The sequence below is a fragment of the Marmota flaviventris genome, chromosome 3, assembly GCF_047511675.1.
Source record: "Marmota flaviventris isolate mMarFla1 chromosome 3, mMarFla1.hap1, whole genome shotgun sequence".
NCBI classification, from domain to species: domain Eukaryota; kingdom Metazoa; phylum Chordata; class Mammalia; order Rodentia; family Sciuridae; genus Marmota; species Marmota flaviventris.
Genome location: NC_092500.1, coordinates 21,009,447 through 21,031,800, shown reverse-complemented (window position 1 = coordinate 21,031,800; position 22,354 = coordinate 21,009,447). Strand labels below are relative to the sequence as shown.

General features: G+C 38.5%; 1 protein-coding gene across 6 annotated transcripts in view; it reads right to left on the bottom strand.

Annotated features, from left to right (window-relative positions):
- Anks1b (ankyrin repeat and sterile alpha motif domain containing 1B) overlaps nucleotides 1-22,354 on the bottom strand; it is a 1,114,759-nt gene that overhangs the window by 1,040,337 nt on the left and 52,068 nt on the right. The window lies entirely within an intron of this gene.

Below are 22,354 nucleotides of genomic sequence, written 5' to 3'. Positions count from 1 at the left end.
CTGATAGTTTTTTCAGCATCATCAGTTCTGTACTTAATTTCCCCTAGGCTAAAATTTTCCTGAGATTGGCTGCTGCCCCCATTTTTCCACAGTGCTACCCTCTCCTAAGCCTCTAGCCCAGCCTTCACAGTGCATGTTGTCTGTACTAAACAGAAGTACTTATGGTTCTTTAAATATGTTGCATAATCTCACCAACTGCTAATGTCAAAAGCATGAAATGAGAAACATTTAATGAGGTGATCCCTATCCTCTAAACTTCATGATTTTTTGGTCCAGCTGCTTCATGGAAATGTAACCTGTTCTTAATCAGAATTGGCACATCTTATAATCACCAATAGGGAGGGATACAATCTACTTCCGAGACATTGAATGAAAAGTAAAAGCATTTAAAATGGTGTTATTTGTTGTTTCTCTGCTTTGTTTTGATACTCTCCTTTGAAAATCTGACTTTCCACAAGGCATGGTAGTACACACCTATAATCCCAGTTACTCAGAAGACTGAAGCAGAAGGATCACAAGCTTGAGGCTGGCCTAAGCAAGTTAGTGAGATCCTGTCTCAAAACAAAAGGAAAAGGGTTGGGAATGTGGTAGACTATTTATCTAGCACAAGCAAAGCTCTGGGTTGGATTCCCAGTACTGCAAAATCAGACTTCAGTTTTAACAAGGTAATAGATGGAGTATTTCTTTTTGTTTTCAAAACCACCTAGAAATAATTTCTCTAAAGGTCTTTTTTTTTTTAAAGAAAAAACAAAACAAACTACTCATACCACCCTTGTTTAGTTTGTAGGGTGTTATCCTTAAATTTTACTCAAAAAGAGTTAGATATAAAGCAGCATGATAGTAACTCACAGAATTTTAGATCTGAAAGGACTTAAGAGGCAATGCAGCAGTGTGCTCAAGTTATGGTTCCTTTGCAGTTCAGATTAACAAGGGCTGGTGCTGACCATCTAGTATCCTGAGTAAAAATGTAGCAAATAGAAGTAGGTTTATAGCCCTGAGAGGAGAAATTAGTATACTATTACCGTTGCTTTCTCCAAATCACTTTTTAATAATGTTGTTGTGTTTTTTATACCTTTATTTGTTTCTATGTAGTCCTGAGGGTAGAACCCAGTGCCATATACATGCTAGGCAAGGACTCTACCATTGAGCTGCAGCCCCAGTCCTCTCCAAATCATTTTTTTAAATATTTATTTTATAGTTGTAGTTGGACACAATATCTTTATTTTATTTATTTATTTTTATGTGGTGCTGAGGGTCACACCCAGGGCCTTACATATACCTATTAGGTTAAAGACCAATCTGTACGAATGATCAAAAAGACACAGCCATGGGGCTGGGGATGTGGCTCAAGTGGTAGCGCGCTAGCCTGGCATGCATGCGGCCTGGATTCAATCCTCAGCACCACATACAAATAAAGATGTTGTGTCCGTCGAAAACTAAAAATAAATATTTAAAAATTCTCTCTAAAAAAAAAAAAAAAAAAGACACAGCCATCACTACCAAATTAATGAAGGTGTGATTTAACAGATTTTTCTCATTGAGTTGTTAAGGAGCCAAAAATCAACCTCTTAACCATGTCAAGAATCTCCTAGATGGGCTCCCTAGTATATAATCATGCAAACTCTGCTAAAATATTACCTTTAATATATTTTTAATATTTATTTTTTAGTTGTATCTGAACACAATATCTTTAATTAATTTATTTATTTTTATGTGGTGCTGAGGATTGAACCTGGGGCCTTGCCCATGCTAGGTGAGTGCTCTACTGCTGAGCCACAGCCCCAGCCCACCTTTGTTTTTTTTTTTAGAGAGTGAGTGAGTTAGGTTTTTGTTTTGTTTTGTTTTTGTAGATGGACACAACACAATGCTTTTACTTTTAGGTGGTGCTGAGAATTGAACCCGGGTCGTGCCCGTGCTAGGCGAGCACTCTACCGCTGAGCCACAATCCCAGCCCCAGCCCTCCTTTAATATATTTTTATTTGTTCTAATTAGTTATAGATGACAGAATACATTTTGACCATCATGGCATATAATTTTCTCATTCATCTAGTTGTACATGATGTAGAGTTTCACAGGTCATGTAATCATATATGCACATATGGTAATAATGTCAGATTCTTTTATCATTCCTACCCCTCCCCCGTACTCCCTCTCCTCCCTTCACTCCCCTCTGCAAGTCCAAAATGCCTCCATTCTTCCCCCACCTTAATTGTGAATTAGCATCCACAAATCAGAGAAAACATTTAGCCTTTGATTTTGTTTGTTTGTTTTGTTTTGTTTTTGGATTGGCTTATTTCGCTTAGCATGATATCCTCCAGCTCCATCCATTTACCAGTAAATGCCATCATTTCATTCTTCTTTTAAGGCTGAGTAATATTCCATTGTGTACATATGCCACATTTTCTTTATCCGTTTATCTTTGAAGGGCACCTATTGTGAGTTGAGCCGCTATAAACATTGATGTGGCTGCATCACTATAATGTGCTAATTTTAAGTCCTTTGGGCATAAACCTAGGAGTGGGAAGATTGGGTCAAATGGTGGTTCCATTCCAAGTTTTCTCAGGACTCTCCATACAGCTTTCCATAGTGGTTGCACCAATTTGGAGTCCCACCAGCAATGTATGAGTGAAACTTTCTCCCCACATCCTCTCCAACATTTATTGTTGCTTATATTCTTTTTTTTTTTTTTAGAGAGAGAGAGAGAGAGACAGAGAGAATTTTTTAATATTTATTTTTTAGTTTTCAGTGGACACAACATATTTATTTTATTTTTTTATTGGTGCTAAGGATCGAACCCAGTGCCCCGCGCATGCCAGGCAAGCGCGCTACTGCTTGAGCCACATCCCCAGCCCTGCTTATATTCTTGATGATTGCCATTCTAATTGGAGTGAGATGGAATCTCAGTAGTTTTGATTTGCATTTCTCTAATTGCTAAAGATGTTGAACATTTTTTTCATATATTTGTTGATCAACTGTATGAAATATTACCTTTTATTGTATATAATTAAGGTATACAATGTGTCTGGATACATACAGTGAAATAATTACTATAGTCAAGCAATTTACATATTCATCATTTCACTTATTTACCCTTTCTCCCCTTTATTGATAAATGCAGCTAAAACATACTCTCAGCAAACATCTAACATATATGCTGAGAGCAATAGCTAAGTAGGTACAACACATGGCAATTTACTTGTCAGCCTACCCCATGTTGCTTAGAGGAAGGACTCTCCATTGTGGACCCAGGTCATTTGCAGTGACTTTGCATGAACGGTGACCTTGCTCAAGGACCAGGGCGGATCCGGGTTTAGGGCGGATCGGGGTTTAGGGCGATCCAGGTTTAGGGCAGTTCCAGGTTTAAGATTTCCTGCTGGGAATAGGGCGTATCCTGCTGCCTCAGGCGCCTTGAGTTCCTGTTGAGTTCTCGCGGGATTCAGAGCCCGGTGGAGAGTGTGGATTTCCCCAGAACGTGCATGTGGAGTGCCGGTGGATTTCCCCCAGAACGTGCTTGTAGAGTGCCGGTGTGAGTTCGGGAATAAAGAATTGCTGTTTGAATCTACAAGGCTGTGAGTGGCTCGTGATTTTGTGCCCAGCCAGACTGCGGCATATATATATTAGATCTCTAGACTTATTCATCCCACATAACTTTGTACCTTTTGACTACCATCTCCTCCCACATACCTGACCCCTTCACACCTTTGCATTGTTTCTATATATATTGGGGGGAATTTTTTAGATTCCACATATGTATCAGATCATGAAGTATTTTTCTGTGTCTGACATACTTCACCAAGCATAATGTGCTCCAGTTTCATTCACATTCTTACAATGGCACCATCTCCTTTTTAAAGGATACTTTAAAATATCTGTGTGTGGGGGGGTGTGTGTGTGTTCATAATTTTTAAAAATATTTTTTAGTTGTGGATAGACGCAATACCGTGATTTTATTTATTTTTATGTGATGCAGAGGATTGAACCTAGTGCTTCAATGCTAGGCAAGCACTCTACCACTGACCTACATCCAGCCCCATAATTTCTTTATTCATTCATCCATTGACATATACTTTGTTTCCGTTATCTTATATATTGTGAACAATGAAGCAATGAACATGGGAGAGCAGATATCTCTACAAAATGCTGATTTCACTTTCTTTGGGTACATGCCCGGAAAAGGGATTGACTATTGGGTCACAGTATACTTGTATTTTTTTACTTTTTTTTTTTTTTTACTTTTTTGTACCAGGGGTTGAACCCAGAGGTAATTAACCACTGAGCCACATCTCCAGCCCCCCTCCCTTTTTTGAGACAGGGTCTAAGTTGATTAGAGGCTGGCTTTGAACTTTCAATCCTCCTGCCTCAGCCTCTAGAGCCACTGGGATTACAGGCATATGCTACTATCTCCAACATATTTTTAACTTTTTGAGAAAACTCCATGCTGTTTTGCATAATGATTACACCAATTTACATGTCTACCACTTATATATAAGGTTCCCTTTTCTCCAATGCTTCACCAACACTTATATCTTCTCTTTTTTAATAGCCATCCTAGGATTTGGGAAGCAATCTCATGTGTTTTTGGCTTGCATTTCCCTGTTGATGGTAAGAACCTTTTCATATCCCTGTTGGGGGCATTTTTGTCTTTTTTTTTTTTTTTTTTTTTTTTTTTGAGAATATCTATTCAGATCTTTGCCCGTTTTTTAATGAGGTTTCTTTGAGGGGTTGCTTAGAGTTGTGTGAGTTCCTCACATATTTTGGATACCAAGTGTTTATTAGGCATAAGGTTTGCAAACATTTTCTCCCAATCCATAGGCTCCTTTCATTTTGTTTATTATTTCCTTTCCTATACAGAAGCCTTTGGTTTGATGCAATCCCACTCGGATATTTTTCTTTTGTTGGCCAAGCTTTTGATGTAATATCCAAAAAATCATTGCCAAGGCCAATGTCAAGGAGCTTTTCTCTTATATTTTCCTTTAGGAGTTTTATGGTTCTTGGTCTTAAATTTATATCTTTATTTTGAATTGATTTTTCTGTGGTATAAGGGCCCAATTTCTCTTGCATATGGAAATCCAATTCTTCTAACATCATTTATTGAAAAGACTATCCTTTACCCATTAGGTCCTTTCCCATTAGGTCTATCCTTTCCCATTAGTAGCACTAATTCTCTCTTGTTGAGAATTAGTTAACCATATGTTTGAATGAGCTTTGTATTCTGTTCCACTGGCATGTATGTCTGTTTTATGCTACTACCATAATGTTTTGATTACTACAGCTTTGTAATATATTTTGAAACCATGAAGTGTGATGCCTTCAATCATTCTCAAGATTGTAAAAAAACCCCAATAGCCAAAACAAATAAATTTTTTCTATTTCTGTAAATAGTGACTATTTTTCCTGGCAAATGATTAGGCTATGGTTATAATCCCTTAGGAAAGTTTAGAATTTTTCCATCCACTTAGAATAGAGCTGAATTTCCTCATCTTCCTGTCCAAAGAAAGGGATATAAGAAAATGTAGAGAATTCTTAGGTGTAAGAATACCCATATGATGGAATATTGTCATTAAATATGAATAAAGTATTGATATCTATAATGTGAACACATTCTGAAAATATATGTGCAGTGAAAGAAGATGGCCATTAAAGACAGCACATTATATGATTCCATTGATGTGAAATGTCCAGACTAGGCAAATATATTAAAACACAAAGTAGGGCTAGGGCTGTAGCTCAGTGGTAGAGCGCCTGCCTCACACGTGTGAGGCACTGGGTTCGATCCTCAGCACCACATAAAAATAAATAAAGATATTGTGTCCAACTACAATTAAAAAATATTTTTTAAAAAAACTACAAAGTAGTAGGAAAGTTAAGGAAGATGGCAGCGAAGGGAGTGCATTACCCCCGTGTACCGCGTCACTGTGCGGGAGAATGACGAGTTAGAACGGCTAAAAGCTATCTTGTTAGGAATTTCCAGCAAAATTGGGGTGCTCCAAAACCTAGAGGAAGGATTTCCATCGCACGAGGATCAGCTACGGGGGCTCAAACGCGAGAGATTTGTCCGCACGGAGGGTCACGCTGCTTATTCAGCAAATCGCCCCGCGGCGGGAAACGAGGAGATAGCAACGCAAAGATATAGCGCTGAAGTTTCTGCGGGCTTCTGCCAGCTATGCAATCACCGTACTCAGTGCTAAATTCTGGGTTTGAGACGGGGGAAGGAAGCGGTCCAATTCGGTTCTCCACACCGGTCAGACCACAGAGGAAGCCAGCGGCCACCATCTTGAAGAGCTGACGTCACCATCCCTGTTTTCGACTGATTGCAGCTAATTCAGCTATAGAACAGGTAATTTCAGGCTGCCATTCGCCTGCGGCTTGCAGACAAATTACTCAGGCTCAGTGCTAAAGAACCCGCGGAAACTGCTCCTTGGAGCCTGCTCTTATCAGAACATACACCGAGCACGTAGCGGCCGAATTCCGGCTCCCGGAACTGCTCTGGCCCAGGGATAAAGAACTCGCGGAAACTGCTTCTCGGTCCGGGTCCTGCTGAATACTGTGGAGGTAAATACCAACCGAGCCTTCATAGGCAGTGGCAACTGGACTGAGACGGGGCTTGTGAGGGCCGGTCAGAACTCACCCGTTGCTTTGGTCACCCGGCAAAGGGAACGAAATGCTGCCATTCGCATGGGATACCAATATGGCAGAGATCTGATGTCATCAGAAAGCAGCGGAGGAGAGAACTTCATCAATACCAGCGGCGACAGAAACAGTTGGTCTCCTGGTAAAGAAAGTGAGTCACAAACACCCGAGTCTCTCTCACTTTGTAATCAAGCCAGAGGGGCAGAGCCGAGCCGCAGCCCGCGCCCGGAACAGGCCCAGCGGCCCGCCGGCGTGGTAGTCACGTAACCCCAATTGGAGTAGGGGCAGAGCAGAGCCGCAACCCGCGCCCGCAAGGTAGGCAGACCTGCGCCCGACCAGCAGAACAGACCCAGCGGTCCGCGGGCGTGGTAGGAGGGGCAAGGCAGAGCCGCCGCCCACGCCTCCAAGGTAGGCAGACCTGCAACCGACTGGCGGATCAGGCCCGGTGGCCTGCCGGCGTGGTACACACGTCACCCCAATTGGAGTAGGGGCAGAGCAGAGCTTTCGCCCGCGCCCGGGACAGGCCCAGCCAGCGCAGTAGTCACGTCACCCCAATTGGAGTAGGGGCAGAGCAGAGCCGCCTCCCGCGCTAGCATACGGGATGAAAAAGGCAATATCACAACAGACACTTCAGAAATACAGAAGATAATCAAAAATTATTTTGAATCCTTATACTCCAATAAATTAGAAGATAGTGAAGGCATCGATAAATTTCTTAAGTCATATGATCTGCCCAGATTGAGTCAGGAGGATATAGACAATCTAAACAGACCAATATCAATTGAGGAAATAGAAGAAACCATCAAAAGACTACCAACTAAGAAAAGCCCAGGACCGGATGGGTATACAGCAGAGTTTTACAAAACCTTTAAAGAGGAACTAATACCAATACTTTTCAAGCTACTTCAGGAAATAGAAAAAGAGGGAGAACTTCCAAATTCATTCTACGAGGCCAACATCACCCTGATACCTAAACCAGACAAAGACACTTGAAAGAAAGAAAACTACAGACCAATATCTCTAATGAACCTAGATGCAAAAATCCTCAATAAAATTCTGGTGAATCGGATACAAAAACATATCAAAAAAATTGTGCACCATGATCAAGTAGGATTCATCCCTGGGATGCAAGGCTGGTTCAATATAGGGAAATTAATAAATGTTATTCACCACATCAACAGACTTAAAAATAAGAACCATATAATCATCTCGATAGATGCGGAAAAAGCATTCGACAAAGTACAGCATCCCTTTATGTTCAAAACTCTAGAAAAACTAGGGATAACAGGAACATACCTCAATATTATAAAAGCAATCTATGCTAAGCCTCAGGCTAGCATCATTCTGAATGGAGAAAAATTGAAGGCATTCCCTCTAAAATCTGGAACAAGACAGGGATGCCCTCTCTCACCATTTCTGTTCAACATAGTTCTCGAAACACTGGCCAGAGCAATTAGACAGACGAAAGAAATTAAAGGCATCAAAATAGGAAAAGAAGAACTTAAATTATCACTATTTGCAGGTGACATGATTCTATACCTAGCAGACCCAAAAGGGTCTACAAAGAAACTATTAGAGCTAATAAATGAATTCAGCAAAGTGGCAGGATATAAAATCAACACGCATAAATCAAAGGCATTCCTGTATATCAGCGACAAATCCTCTGAAATGGAAATGAGGACAACCACTCCATTCACAATATCTTCAAAAAAAAAATAAAATACTTGGGAATCAACCTAACAAAAGAGGTGAAAGACTTATACAATGAAAACTACAGAACCCTAAAGAGAGAAATAGAAGAAGATCTTAGAAGATGGGAAAATATACCCTGTTCATGGATAGGCAGAAATAACATCATCAAAATGGCGATATTACCAAAAGTTCTCTATAGGTTTAATGCAATGCCAATCAAAATCCCAATGGCATTTCTTGTAGAAATAGAGAAAGCAATCATGAAATTCATATGGAAAAATAAAAGACCCAGAATAGCAAAAACAATGCTAAGCAGGAAGTGTGAATCAGGCGGTATAGCGATACCAGACTTCAAACTATACTACAGAGCAATAGTAACAAAAACAGCATGGTACTGGTACCAAAACAGGCGGGTGGACCAATGGTACAGAATAGAGGACACAGAAACCAATCCACAAAACTACAACTATCTTATATTTGATAAAGGGGCTAAAAGCATGCAATGGAGGAAGGATAGCATCTTCAACAAATGGTGCTGGGAAAACTGGAAATCCATATGCAACAAAATGAAACTGAATCCCTTTCTCTCGCCATGCACAAAAGTGAATTCAAAATGGATCAAGGAGCTTGATATCAAATCAGAGACACGGCGTCTGATAGAAGAAAAAGTTGGCTACGATCTACAGTCGGTGGGGTCGGGCTCCAAATTCCTCAATAGGACACCCATAGCACAAAAGTTAATAACTAGAATCAACAAATGGGACTTACTCAAACTAAAAAGTTTTTTCTCAGCAAAAGAAACAATAAGAGAGGTAAATAGGGAGCCTACATCCTGGGAACAAATCTTTACTCCTCACACTTCAGATAGAGCCCTAATATCCAGAGTATACAAAGAACTCCAAAAATTAGACAATAAGATAACAAATAACCCAATCAACAAATGGGCCAAGGACCTGAACAGACACTTCACAGAGGAGGACATACAATCAATCAACAAGTACATGAAAAAATGCTCACCATCTCTAGCAGTCAGAGAAATGCAAATCAAAACCACCCTAAGATACCATCTCACTCCAGTAAGATTGGCAGCCATTATGAAGTCAAACAACAACAAGTGCTGGCGAGGATGTGGGGAAAAGGGTACACTTGTACATTGCTGGTGGGACTGCAAATTGGTGCGGCCAATTTGGAAAGCAGTATGGAGATTTCTTGGAAAGCTGGGAATGGAACCACCATTTGACCCAGCTATTCCCCTTCTCGGTCTATTCCCTAAAGACCTAAAAAGAGCATGCTACAGGGACACTGCTACATCAATGTTCATAGCAGCACAATTCACAATAGCAAGACTGTGGAACCAACCTAGATGCCCTTCAATAGATGAATGGATAAAAATATGTGGCATTTATACACAATGGAGTATTACTCTGCATTAAAAAATGACAAAATCATAGAATTTGCAGGGAAATGGATGGCATTAGAGCAGATTATGCTAAGTGAAGCTAGCCAATCCCTAAAAAACAAATGCCAAATGTCTTCTTTGATATAAGGAGAGTAACTAAGAACAGAGTAGGGACAAAGAGCATGAGAAGAAGATTAACATTAAACAGGGATGAGAGGTGGGAGGGAAAGGGAGAGAGAAGGGAAATTGCATGGAAATGGAAGGAGACCCTCAGGGTTATACAAAATTACATACAAGAGGAAGTGAGGGGAAAGGGAAAAATAATACAAGGGGGAGAAATGAATGACAGTAGAGGGGGTAGAGAGAGAAGAGGGGAGGGAAGGGGAGGAGGGATAGTAGAGGATAGGAAAGGCAGCAGAATACAACAGACACTAGTATGGCAATATGTAAATCAATGGATGTGTAACTGATGTGATTCTGCAATCTGTATATGGGGTAAAAATGGGAGTTCATAACCCACTTGAATCAAAGTGTGAAATATGATATATCAAGAACTATGTAACGTTTTGAACAACCAACAATAAAAAATTTTAAAAAAAGCAAATACAGTACTTTAATCAAACCTGTCTAATATATAAGTAGTTTGTAATTTTACTTTTATTAGGATCTATATCTGTTAGCCACAGGCTCCTGAATCTCTTCATAAAATGTGACAAAAGTATACTGACAATTCAATATTTATATGGTAAAAAGACTATATATAAATAGTAAAAATAAATAACTCAATAAAAAATAAAAAAAAATTAAAAAAACACAAAGTATAGTAGTGATTGCACAGAGCTTAAGAAGATATGGGAAATGGGAAGTGACTGTTAACATCTATGGGGACTTTTTTGGAGGGTGATGAGAATATTCTAAAATTAGATTGTGGTGGTGGTTTTATAACACTGGGAATATATTTAAAAGCACTTGTACACTTTAAGTGGATGGACTTTATGGTATGAGAATTATGCTTCAATGAAGCAGGTTTTTTTTAATTTAATACACCAGCGCACGCGCGCGCGCGCGCGCACACACACACACACTTATTACAATGAGTTCTCAAGTATCAGCCTCTATTCTACCAAAAATTTGAATTTCTTTTGATAAACAAGTTTATTTTTAAATTTAGTCAACATACATCATTGATCTAAAAGCGTCAATAAAGCACAAATTTTAAAACCACTCGCAAGGCCATCCCTATAAAAGGGATTTTTCCCAAGATAGAAAATAACCAGATGAAACCTACCCCAACATCATTTTAATTTGCAGAGGTCCAATAAACCTGGAGCTCCTCCCCCACAGCAAGTTTACACTAAATTTCACAAGGAAAAGAACCAACCCATGATATTGTTTCCTCTTAGGAGAAAAAAAAAACAAACTAGTTTTGAGACCAACAACAACACAATGAAAAGCTGAACTACATAGAATAGTAGTAAACAGATAATGTTGGTGTAAATAACTTGTTATTTTATTCTAGAGCCCTTATAAATAAAATCCCCAAGTTAGTGGCTTGCATTATCAGATAGAAAGTTAACGTGGTAGAATGAGGACTTATGCAAAGTATATTACACATAACATTTTACTACTATGAAAGCAAATGAAGTTTCTAGTTATAAGAAAACCAACCTGACTCTAAATTACACACACCTTAATGGCAAGACTCCCTATTACATATCAATGTAAGACATTTAATTTCAAGATGTTCACACAAAGCCAGGTATGATGGCACATGCCTGTAATCCCAGCAGCTCAGGAGGCTGATGCAGGAGGATCATAAGTTAAAAGCCAGCCTCAGCAACGGTGAGGTGCTAAGCAACTCAGTGATATTCTGTCTCTAAAGAAAATACAAAAAAAAAGGGGGTTGGGGATGTGGCTTAGTGAGTACCCCTGAATTCAATCCCTGGTACTAAAAAAAAAAAAATGTTGACACTACAATATATAAAATAGCTATTGTAAATACACAGAGTATATTCTATTGCTGCCAGGTTTACTTTGGGGTTTTGTTGTTGTTGTTGCTGTTGTTTTTAAGGAACCTCTATACATTGTGGTTAACACTTCTATCTTCACCCTTGAAAAACTCTACCTTCTATCACAATGAAGAGTATGGTTAGACTTAAGAGCCCCAAATGTTAAACAAAGGACCCTGAACTCATTTATCAGTTCAGGTACCTTAAAAGCTACCCAACAAGTCATTAACATACAGAAACATGCATCATGAGAAGCAAGAAATATCACCCGTCCCTTCTGCATATTAATAACTTGTTACTCCTGAGCAACAGTGCTCACATCACTGAGGTCTGTGAGCAGTCACTTTTCAAATTCATCCTGAGTGAAAGATGGAATGACTTAAGTACAAATGCAACATATTATAAACAACTTCTTACCAAAAAAAGTCACAACTTAAACCTAAGTATTTTACCAAATTTACTACGAAATGCCACAAAAACTACCTTCACTTAAGCTCTCTCTCCCCAGTATCTGGCGAGCCAACTGGGTGTCTTTAGGCATGATGCTAACTAACTCTCTTAGCATGGATGGCACACAGATTAGTATCTTCAAATAAACCCATCAGGTATGTTTCACTAGCCTCCTGAAGGGTATCAATGGCTGGACTCTGAAACCTCAAGTCAGTTTTTAAATTTTGGGTGATCTTCCTCACCAACCTCTGGAAAGGTGATTTCTGGATGAGAAGCTCCATTAACTTGTAGTAACAACGAAGAGCAAAGTGCCACAATCCTGGGCCTATAGCCATGAGGTTGCTTCCCCTGCTGGTAGAAGGAGGGCTTTCCTTGGCAGCCTTGGTGATCAGCTATTTACATGGGGTGGGAGGAGGAGGCTTTCCCAGCAGAAGACTTAAGGAGCTTTCTGCTTGGTTTGGGCCATTTTCTCTTACCAACACCCAAGTGTTAGGCCACTTCTCTGACCACAGAACAAAAGAACGTTGCTACTCCAACAAACCACCTCACCACTCTATCCCCAAATTTTAAATTTTTAATTTGAATACCTTGATATGTCAACAGTAGCAATAATGACAAAAGCAACAATAATATCAAGTAATCCATTGAGTGGATATTTATACCAGATACTGTGTTAAAAATATATAATTTCATTTAATCCTTATAAAATCTCTAAAAGCAGATTCTATTACTATCCATTTTAAACTATATTATATTTAATCCTTAATTTACATACAAAAATAGATTTAGGATGGTGAAACAAATCATTTTGTTTCACATCTAGTGTCAAAGCTATGATTTAAACTCCGTATCACTGGACTCTGCTGCCACCTCAGTTATCCTTCTATATGGTCAACTTAGAAACAATAAACTAGGGGCTGAGGATATAGCTCAGTTGGTAGAGTGCTTGCCTTGCATGCACAAGGCCCTGGGTTTGATCCCCAGCACCAAAAAACAAAACAAACATACAAAGAAACAATAAACTAGAAGAATCTTATATTACTTTTGCAAAAAGGTATCTCATGGGACTGGGTTTGTAGCTCAGAGGTAGATTACTTGCCTCTCACATGTGAAGCACTGGGTTCAATCCTCAGCACCACATAAAAATAAAATAAAGGTATTGCATCCATCTACAACTAAAAGAAAAATAGTTTTTAAAAAATACATTTCTTAAAAAAAAAGATCCTAAAACCAAAAACTATAGCCCAGACTCCAGCCAAGATACAAATGAACCAAGCCAGCCAAATTCCAATCCTTTCATCAGCAAATGTAGAAATTGAAACAAATATTTCAATTTGGCTTAAACATCCATTTCATTTGAAATATTTATTTAAAAAACTGAGTCTTGGGGCTGGGGTTGTAGCTCAGTGGTAGAGTACTCGCCTAGCACACGTGAAGCATAGGGTTCAATCCTCAGCACCACATAAAGATAAAATAAAGGTATTGTGTTCACCTACAACTAAAAAAAAAAAAAAATCTGCCAAGGGTGGTGTCACATACCTGTAATCCCAGCAGTTCTTGAAGTTGAGGCAGGAGGATCACAAATTCAAAGTCAGCCTCAATAACTTAGTGAGGATCTGAGCCACTTACAGAGACCCTGGCTCAAAATAAAATAAATAAAAAGGGCTGGAGATGTGGCTCAGTGTTGAATACCTGTGGGTTCAATCCACAGTACAAAAAAAAATCTTTTACCTGAAACCGTGCCAAAAGAAATGATTTATTTATTTTCTGCCCTATCTTTGTATTTGTAGTAGTAGGCTATGAAAATTAAATATAACTGTAAATTAAAACATAATTAATATTTACTTATACACTCTAATACCACTCACCAGAAACATCCCATATGACAACTTATGGGGAGAGGGTGCACTGGAGATAGAACTCAGGGATGCTGTACTGCCATGGTACATCTCCAACCCCCTTATTTTTTATTTTTCTTTTTTTTTTTTTTTTTTTTTTTGAGGCAGTCTATCCTCCTGCCTCAGCCTCCTAAATGCAGGGATTATAGGCATATTCAAAAACTTAAGCATATTCAAATGTAGACAGAATAGTATAATAAGCCTCAATGTACTTATCACTCACATTTTTAAAAAAAATCAGCAACCTGTAAATTTGTTTCATCTATTTACTTTGGCACTTTGAAGGAAACACCTGGTACTATAACACTTCCTCAAATATTTCAGTACATATGTCTAAAAGATAAGAATTAAGTGTAACAACAATATGATTACTACACCTAAATATATAATGACTTTAACTGAGAAAATCTATTTAAAAAAATGATAATAAATAATAAACATTTAAGGATCATAATTTAACTGAAATTATGAGATAATATTGGGCAGAACCAGCCAGCAAGTGGTTCAGGCTCCACAAAGGGGGCCTGAGGGAAAAGCTTTCATAATGTGTTCATGAAAGCAATACAAAGAAAATGTTTGGTTAAAGTAGAGAATCTCTGATTCAAGGTTAGTTGGCAGTTTCTAATAAAGTTGGTGACTTGTTAAGCTTAAATTTAATTTTACTGCTTACACTGAGTTGGGTTTCAGTTTGCTTATGTAGGAACCCAAACCCAAGGCACTGGAGCTATATTAATGGTCTCCTCTCCCACCCCCCAACTCCCTGTTTTCGTTGTTGTTGTTTTGGTACCGGGGATTGAACCCAGAGACTTAACCACTGAGCCACATCACAGTCTTTTTTTTAAATTTTATGTAGAGACAGGGTCTTACTGAGTTGCTTAGGGCTGGCTTTGAACTCCCCATCCTCCGTCTCAGTCTCCAGAGCTTCTGAGATTATAGGTGTGCACCACCGCACCCAGCCAATTAGTTCTTAAATTTTATCTTGAATGTTAATTAAAGCTATATATATATTTTAAATTTCTATCATATTTGTATTTTAATACTTTTTGTATATCATTTCTGTAACTATATCTATTTATAAAACGTCAATACAGCACTATTTCAAATGTGTCCATAAAAGGAAAGAAAAAAAAATCTATAGACATTGTTCCTTTTTGATTTCAGTTGTTCACTGAGTATCTGAGTATCAGAGAAATTAAATTAGGCATGATTTGTTATTAACCTTTGCCATCTTCAACAATTCAATTTATTGTCCACTTGGTGACACCAAATGACTACTTTATTAATTGTTCCAGCAATTTGCCAGTTATTATTATTCTGTAACTACATGTTATCCAATGAAAAAGCTGATTCAAATTTTTTTTATTCTGTGACCCTTATTTTTTATAAATCTCTAAAAGCACACAACACTCTTTATATATATATATATTTTTGTTTTTTTGTTTTTGGCGGACACAACATCTTTGTTTGTATGTGGTACTGAGGATCGAACCCAGGCCGCACACATGCCAGGCGAGCGCATTACCGCTTGAGCCACATCCCCAGCCCCAACATTGACTCTTTCTTATTCCTCCCCTAACTTGCCTTGCCCTCCAACCAAAAGCTTCAAAAAAATAAAATTATTGATATTTTGGGCCTAAATACATTGTCTTTAAATGTTCCTTTTAAAACGTAATTTCATTTCCTCAATCTGGCTGATAAAATAATGATGGAATCAAACAGAAGCAGAAAAAGAATAATTTTTTAAAGGAAACATCAAATTTTGAGTCCTAACTTTATACCAATATTTCACTAGCATAAAAGACATTTCTCTAAGAGCTGTAATCACCATTTTCCCCTAAATAAGGATTTTTCTGAGACCTAAGAAATCATAAATAACAGTTTTTTTTAATAGAGATTAATAGAAATTTCAATTTTTTTACATTATATCAAACAAGAAGGAAAACATCACAGTGAGGTAAAGAGATTAGCAGTAACATGGCTGCCTCCAGGACATAAATGCTGGATTTAGATCATCAAAGCTAACTAAGTAAAGGTCAGTTATCAACCCATCATTATAGTTCAATCCTAAGTCGTCCGAGTTTACAGGAGCCTAACAAAATAGATAAATTTGGAAAGTTAGGATCATTTGAAAATTTTCAAAAATCAACTCAAATTTCAAACACATAAGGATAGTTCACAAATTAAAGGTATCCTGAAATAAAACTTTCAAAAACAGTGACAGGATGTCAATGGGAGAGACAGGATTCCAAAACAGCAGGAGCCATAGGTAGCACATAACCATTAGAAGCAAGGGGAATATATTTGCCATAAAAGGCAGTAACATCAGAGCAGCAACCAGAAAATCCTGACCTTCAGGAATCTAAGATAATAGTTAATAAATCATAAGACATTTTTGCTCATAGAGGCAAAAGGGGGGGCAAAAAAATTGCTAGGGCTTCTATAACAATGACCACAATTTATTGTCTCATAGATCTAGAATAGATTAATTCAAGATCAAATGTTAGCAGAGTTGGTTCCTTCCAAGGAAGTTTAAAATCTTCTTGATGCTTATCTCCTATCTTATGGTGGTTTGGTGGCAGTCCATGGCTTTCCTTGGCTTGGAGAAGCATCACCCTAATCCCTGCCTTCATCTTCACAAGGTATTCGCCCTGTGTGCATTGCTGCTTCCAAATTTCCCCTTTTTATGAGATATCAGTCTTAATGGATTAGGGGAACAATCTACTCCACATGACCTCAGCTTTACTAATCAAATCTGCAGTGGCATCTATTGCTGGGAGTGATAGTGCACAACTATAATCACAGCATCTATCCCCAAATAAGGTCACAATCTGAGGTACTGGAGGTTGGTACTTCGACAAACAAATTTTGAAGGTACACAATTCAAATCATAACAAGTAGTGAATAAAGCTTTTTACTTACATTGCCAAGGTAGACCACAAACCACAGAGAAAATAACTGTTGAGTTTCCATAGCTAAACCAGTTAGTTATCAAACCCAGAGTTCATCAATATCAGGGAAGGCTGAGTCCTCTTGAGCAAAAAGGCAAACGTTTCTGATAAATTTCTAAGGAGACCCTCATCGTTATACAAAATACATATATGATGGTGTGAGGGGGAAGAAAAAAAAGAGAGAGAAATGTTGTCACAGTAGATTGCGTAGAGAGAGGTGATGGGAGGGGAGGTGGGGACAGGGAGGGCAGCAGAATACAACAGACACTAGTATTGCTGTATGTATATGTGTGGCTGTATAACCAATGTGATCCTGCAATCTGTACACATGGAAAAATGAGAATTCATACCCAATTTGAATCAAATGTATGATACGTCAAGATCATTGTATTGTCTTGAGCAACTAATAAAACAAAAAAAGATATGCTGCTATTTATAAGAGTAACTCTACACTGGTTTAGAAGGAATATCCAGTCCTTCCAGGAATGAGCAAATACAGGATTTCTAAGCTGACAATGATACTGAGACAATGACTCTTGGCTCTGATAATTCAGACTACCCAAAACACATTTATGTTCTCCCAATTTGAGCAGGAATATAATAAGTAGGCCAGATAATAAATGAAGTCCTCACCTAAGTCCAATGCACAGTTGGCCCAATGGATTTTCTCCCCAACCATCTTGTCATGACCTGATCCCTAAGTGTATAATTGGAATGGATATATATGGCAGCAGCTAGTTCTCTGAACTGTGAAAACAAGCCATTAAGATAGAAAAGGACAAAGAGAAAGCCTGCTATCACTTTCTCCCTACTGCTCACCCAGATAATAAATCAATTGGCAGAATAAAGATTTGTGCCACCCTCACAGACAGGCCCAAGAAAAATGCCATATAACTTATGGATGGATCAGCTTGTTAAGCTGGTGCAAGGCACACTACAATTCTATATATGGACTGTTCCTTGTTACTCAAAACATAGTCCACAGACTAATGTTGCTTTTTATTACTATACAACATAAACATTAAAAGTAAGAATATGCAATTGAAAATGTTTTCAAGGGTTTGGGGCTTTGGCTCAGGGGTAGAGCGCTCACCTGGCAGACGTGAGGCACTGGGTTCTATCCTTAGCACCACATACAAATAAAACAAAAGTATTGGGTCCACCTATAACTAAAAAAAAAAAAATACATATTTTTAAAAAATGTTTTGGTAATTTGTCATTGCTGCAATAACTGTGTGTGTGTGTGTGTGTGTGTGTGAGTGAGAAAAAGAGAGAGAGAGAGAGAGAGAGAGAGAGAGAGAGAGAGAGAGAGAGAGAGAATACTGAATATTGAACACCTAGCCCTTTTTTTAGTTTTTGAGACAGGGTTGCACAAATTTGCTGAGGGTCTCACTAAGATAGAGAAACTAAGGCAGAAGTATTCCCCTGTCTTATCCCCCTTAGTTGCTGGGATTACAGGTGTGCACCACAGTGTCCAGCAAGTGTATGGTTTTATATTTTACCAAAAAAAGAATCACTCATGATAAAACAAAAACAAAAAATGGTCCTTTGCCTCACCAGTTTAAGTAGCACTTTTCTAAAGGACAGTGGTGAAAGGAAATTCTACCACCAGGCAGAGATGTATTAACTTTATATAAAAAGAGAAGGGGCTGGAGTTAAGGATATATATCAATTCTTGGACAGTGGCTTGTTGCTCTGCTAATTAATCAAGGTCTTAGAAGCAGCAAGAGCAGATAATCCAATAAAAAGGAGTTAAAAAAAAAAAAAAGACCAGTAGATTACCCTATGTAAGTGGACACAAAGTGTAACTACTCAACAGAGCATCTCCGGCAAGGAACAACCAGATGAAAAAAATAATCAATCAATGTCAGCTGGAACCTGTCTTTGGCCACCTCAATGCTCAAACAATGGACTCATCAGATAACTAGCCATAATGGCAGGGATGGAGACCATGTATGGGCACAAAGCCTGGATTTTCTCTCACCAAGGCTAATGTAGTTGTTGATAATGCTAAACTGACAAGTAAGCACCTACCAAAAATGACCCCTTGATATCTTATCATCCCTTCAGGAAACCAACCATACACTTGGTGATAAGTTAATCACATGGAATTCCACTTCGGAGGGCACAGCAATGCATGCTCACTGGAACTCATTTAAATGAAAATCTAACTCTTTGACTCTGCCAGCACCCACTTACTGACATTGGATTTCCTGGTCCTAACTTTTCAAGCATCACCATCCTGAGGGAATGCTGGAATGGCCTAAAGGCTCAGCTTTAGAATATCTGTAGAACTGGTGCCCTGCCCTCCAGAATACAATATCAGGTTAAACCAATGGCCACTACATCATGCTCTATTCCATTCATATAGGTGTAGAAAGGAAGTAAGAGGCAGATGTAGGATTGGAGAACTCACCACTTGGCCCCACTTAGGAAATTGCCCATTCTGAGTGATCAAGTGGGAGAATTTGTGCTTCCTAGACTCTCAACATTTATCTCTATAAGAGTTGATATCTTAGCCTCCAGGGATGGAACACATCCATTTGGAATACCTTAATAGCTCCTCAACCTTTAATTATTACTGCCATCTAGTAACTTATACCAAAATATAAAAAGGCCAAGAAAAACAGTTATTATACTGTCAAAAGTAATCAACACTGATTGTCTTGAGAAGCTACAGATGTCACCTCATGATGGAGACAGAGAATATATCTGAAATTCAGAAGATTGGGGTATTTCTTAATGCTTCTATGCCCAATGATAGTAGAAAATGGGAAAGTAAAGCAATAACAATATGACAAGGGCAAAATAACCAGGGGTTCACTCAGACCCTCTGGGATAAAAGTCCGTGCACCCCAGAATATAGGAAATCTAGGATAATGGTCAAAGAAGGAACTGATTAATATCAATTATGGCCTTGGAACCAGTTGCACCAACAGAAACTATAGTTTATTTCATTGACTCCCACTTTAAATCATTTTCAAAAATTGCTACCAGTTATCAGCTTAAAGCAAGAAGAACTAGATAGATGTAGGACTTGAGCTCATCTGAGTGGTAAAAAGGGAAGACTATAGCAGATGCTGTTGATCCTCATCCCATATCTCCTTGTCCAACTGTTAAGCTCACCTGAGCTACAAAGAGTTACCAATAATACCAAAAGCATCCCACCACAAGGGCCTACATGTGTCTATTCTGCTGTCTGAGGGTTCTCTCCTGTGCTAAGAGACTACTCAACTTTCATGCAGAGCATCCTGGAACACCAGGAATTTAATGCCCCCAGTGAGGGATGAGATAAACATTCAAGCTTCCATACCCTCAGTGAGACAATTCAAAGACACATTCTACACAGCTCCTCAGGGAGTCCTGAGTGGGAAACCCCAATTTCCCCCCGAGATGATTAACTTATTAGAACAACAGGTATTGTCTTTTCTTACTTCTTTATCTTATTTTTACCTTTCCTTCACATGAGCTCCCTTGAACTTACCTACCAAATAAGTAACCTTCACCAAAACCTTTATTTCATGCCTGATTTTAAAGGGAACCTAAAACAGATTAGATACTATTATTATCATCTTATATATTAAGAATTAGGCACAAAGAAGTTTAAAATTGACAAGGGTTTCATAGCTAGTAAGTGATGGAGCCAAACATGACCTGGATAGTTTCATTAAGAACCCAAGCTCTTACATTCTGTACTAAATCTCTTTTTGTTTAAAAAAAAATCAGTTTTAATTGACACCTAATATTTGTATGTATTTATGGAGTAGAGTACGATATTTCTTTTTTTAATATATTTTAGTTGTTGATATACCTTTACTTCTTATTTATTTATATGTGGTGCTGAGGATCTAACCCAGTGCTTCACACATGCCAGGCGAGTGCTCTGCCACTGAGCCCCAGCCCCAGCCTCAGAGTATGATATTTCAATACAGGTATGCAATGTGCTATGGTTGAATCAGGACAATTAACATATCCATCGCCTCAAATATTCATCACTTTCTTGTGCTAGAAATATTCAAAATCCACTGTACTAGATATTCTGAAATATACAATTAATTGGTGTCGACAAGAGTTACTCTACTATGCTACAGAACTTAGATGTTCTTTCTCCTGTCCCTACACCTCTATACCCATTAACTGCCCTCACTTCAGAAATTATGGTTTAAAAGTTCATATTTTTTTAATTTAGTGGCCTTAGAGAAAAGTATTCCTATATTATTTCATGCTTGTAAAACAAGTGCCAGTACCTCTACAGTTAAAAGTCAATTAAATCTGGTAATTATTTAACATAGGTTTCAATGTGATTAGTTACTAACAATGTCTAACTCTGTCTTCACTTACCATTTATCTACAAGTATGCTCCTTAAAAAATATCTAAGCACAACAAAATTAAGAAATAAAGATATCTTTATGAAAGCATTTCATAAAATATGCATTTTTTAACAAAAGTTATAAGGGTAAGTTCAAGGCAATGGTTACCATTGACTTTTCTCCCCAGGAAATAAGAAGTAATCTAATATGTTGAATCAACCAAGCTAGGCCTTTCCAACAATGAACATAAAACTCCTTTGAACTGGGGGTTTTTCAAGATGGCAGAATAGAGAAGGTCACTTTCTGGGTTTTGCTTGTTGGTGTGAAACCAAGAAACTAAATAGGCAGGTTCTCAGCAAGGTGGGTTAAAAAAAAATGGGGAAGACTTTACTGGGAATTAATACTAGATATTTAAAGCAGATCAGGAACTCAGAAGGTTGAATAAAATAAGAAATCCCAAATTCCCAGTGCTACTGCCACTGCTGCCGCCAGAGGCCTAAGCCAGAGCAGTCCCTCCATAAGCAAATTAGAGGGATAAGGAAATTAAAGGAACCCAAATTTTTAGGAGGCCTGAGGCATATTTGGGTATGGAGAGATCAGAGATCAAAGACACTGCCCAACTAAACTAAAAGACGTGCTGCACAATATCCTTGTGCGAGAAAAAAGCCACATCTCTCCCAGCAGCCCATGGAGAACAGAGGAAAAAAACCATTCTGCAGCCACAAAGCAGGGGCCAGTGGCTGGGAGAGCTGATTCCTGGCAATACAGAAATATAGTTGGGTTTGAAATATAGACCTGACAAACCCACACCACGCGACAGAGCGTATGCCTAAGTGACGAGGAGAAAATCAAACATGGAGAGGGATTTACACAGGGGAATACTGGTGATGGAAACCCACCCAGCTCCCCTTGCCCCCTCCAAACCAGTGGCTTGCAGGACTGGCTGAGAGATACATGCCTCACCAAGAATTTTAAAGGGAAGGGGTAGGAAATATTGGGAAACAAAAAGTTGGTTCT